The following is a 3,222-nucleotide window of genomic DNA, read 5'->3' as shown; positions in this document are numbered from 1 at the left end:
GAAGTGACGTTGACGTGATGGTTAGGGATGCTGATGTCATAGTGATATTGATGTTAAAGTGATGCTGATGCTGAAGTGATGCTGAGGTGATGATGGTGTTAAGGGGATGCTGATGTTGAAGAGATGCTGAAGCTGAGATGATGTTGATGTAATGATGATGTTGAAGTGATGCTGAGGTGATTTTGAGGTGATGAGGATGATGCTGAAGTGATGCTGAGGTAATGATGATGTTAAGGGGATGCTGATGTTGAAGTGATGTTGATGTTAAAGTGATGCTGATGCAGAGGTGGGTAGTAACGCGCTACATTTACTCCGTTACATCTACTTGAGTAACTTTTGGGATAAATTGTACTTCTAAGAGTAGTTTTAATGCAACTTACTTTTACTTTTACTTGAGTATATTTACAGGGAAGAAACGCTACTTTTACTCCGCTACTTTTATCTACATTCAGCTCGCTACTCGCTACTAATTTTTATCGATCTGTTAATGCACGCTTTGTTTGTTTTGGTCTGTCAGACAGACCTTCAAAGCGCCTGCGTTACTGGTGACGTTTCACTCCGTTCCACCAATCAGATGCAGTCACTGGTGACGTTGGACCAATCAAACAGAGCCAGGCGGTCACATGACCTGACTTAAACAAGTTGAAAAACTTATTGGGGTGTTACCATTTAGTGGTCAATTGTACGGAATATGTACTGTACTGTGCAATCTACTAATACAAGTTTCAATCAATCAATCAAAAGTGAGAAGGAAAAAAGACACTTTTTTATTTCAAACGTACATCCCGTCACAAGCCTAAAGACTGACTGCACAGTTCCTGTCTTCACAATAAAGGTGCCGCTCCATCGCGCCTGCGCTTTCAAAATAAGAGTCTCCGAAAGCCAGCGCAAACAAGCTAGCAAGCTACGGAATTTGCCGCCAATGTATTTCTTGTAAAGTGTGTGAAAACGAATATGGAAGCTGGACGAATAAGATACCAAAAACCAACCACTTTCATTTGGTATTAGACAGAATGGAGGAACTTTTTTTCTCCTGCATTTGAAAACGTGGACGCTATCATCACTACTGTCTGATTCCAATCAATGCAAGTCATCAGAATCAGGTAATACACCAACTTATATTCTTGTCTTCATGAAAGAAAGGAATCTATATGTGTTAAACATGCATGTATATTCATTAAAACACCTTTAACATGTAAACAAAAACGGCAAAATAAATAAATATAAATGATATACTGTATATATCAATGTATGTGTGTGTGTGTATATATATATATATATATATATATATATATATATATATATATATATACATATATATATATATATATATATATATATATATATATATATATATATATATATATATATGATATGTGTGTGTATGTTACTCATCAGTTACTCAGTACTTGAGTAGTTTTTTCACAACATACTTTTTACTTTTACTCAAGTAAATATTTTACCCACCTCTGTGCTTATGTTGAAGTGATGTTAAAGTGATTTTGAGGTGATGCTGATGCTGGGGTGACGCTGATGTTGAAGTGATGCTGATGCTGAGATGGTGCTGATGTAATGATGATGCTGACGTGATGATGAGGTGGTGTTGAGGTAATGATGATGTTAAAGGGATGCTGATGTTGAAGTGATGCTGAGGTGATTTTGAGGTGATGCCGACGCTGAGGTGATGCTGATGCTGAAGTGATGACGATGCTGAAGTGATGCTGAGGTAATGATGATGTTTAGGGGATGCTGATGTTGAAGTGATGCTGATGCTGAGATGATGTTAATGTAATTATGATGCTGGAGTGATGCTGAGATGGTGATGATGATGCTAAAGTGATGCTGAGGTGATGACGATGTTAAGGGGATGCTGATGTTGAAGTGATGTTGAGGTGATGATGAAGCTGAAGTGATAATGATGCTGATGCTGAGGTGATGTTGAGGTGATGCTGATGCCGAGGTAATGATGATGTTGAAATGATGCTGATGTTGAAGTGATGCTGATGCAGAGATGATGTTAATGTAATGATGCCGCTGAAGTGAGGCTGAGATGATGGTGAGGTGATGATGATGTTAAGGAGATGCTGATGTTGAAGTCATGTTGAGGTGATGCTGACGCTGAAGTGATGATGATGCTGAAGTGATGCTGAGGTAATGATGATGTTCAGGGGATGCTGATGTTAAAGTGATGCTGAGGCTGAGATGATGTTAATGTAATGATGATGCTGGAGTGATGCTGAGACGATGATGATGATGCTGAGGTGATGTTGAGGTGATGATGATGTTAAGGGGATGCTGATGTTGAAGTGATGTTGAGGTGATGATGAAGCTGAAGTGATGATGATGCTGATGCTGAGGTGATGTTGAGGTGATGCTGATGCCGAGGTAATGATGATGTTGAAATGATGCTGATGTTGAAGTGATGCTGATGCAGAGATGATGTTAATGTAATGATGCCGCTGAAGTGAGGCTGAGATGATGGTGAGGTGATGATGATGTTAAGGGGATGCTGATGTTGAAGTGATGTTGAGGTGACGATGAAGCTGAGGTAATGATGATGTTGAAATGATGCTGATGCTGAGGCGAGGTTGAGGTGATGCTGATGCTGAGGTAATGATGATGTTGAAGTGATGCTGATGCTGAGGAGATGCTGATGCTGAGGTAATGATGATGTTGAAGTGATGCTGATGTTGAGGTGATGAGGTTGCTGAAGTGATGCTGATGCTGAGGTGATGCTGAGGTAATGCCGATGTAAGGCATGATTGCATGTTTTCGATCTTGTGATCGCTTCTCCCCTTTTTTATCCTCTCAGCCCCCCCCCCCCCCCCCCCAAACGTTACAATTAGGCGTTTAAAGCGCGACTTGCATCCATTTTCCATTCCCCACGCTCTCTGAGGGTGTGCGTGTGTGTGTGTGTGTGGCTCCTCCTCTTCCCGCGTCTTTTCTCTTCCTGCCGTCGCGCGTGTTTCGTGTCGTCGTGACCCCGGCTCGCCACTGATCTTGTCACTTGGACATCTTTGGGTCTGTGGGAGGAACCTGCCTGCCCCCCTCAAACCCCCCCTCTCCCCCACACAACCAGCATCCGTCACACTGCCGCCTTCCTCCTGACAGGTCAGCAACACTTCGTCACGCTGCCACAGGCCCCTAAACAACCCCCCCCCCGCCCCCCATCTCTCGCTTACATACACACTGCCAAGGACCCCCACCCCTTTACACCCCTCC

This window comes from Nerophis lumbriciformis, linkage group LG24 (assembly GCF_033978685.3).
Source record: "Nerophis lumbriciformis linkage group LG24, RoL_Nlum_v2.1, whole genome shotgun sequence".
Taxonomy (NCBI): Eukaryota; Metazoa; Chordata; class Actinopteri; order Syngnathiformes; family Syngnathidae; genus Nerophis; species Nerophis lumbriciformis.
This window is presented reverse-complemented; position numbering follows the sequence as displayed.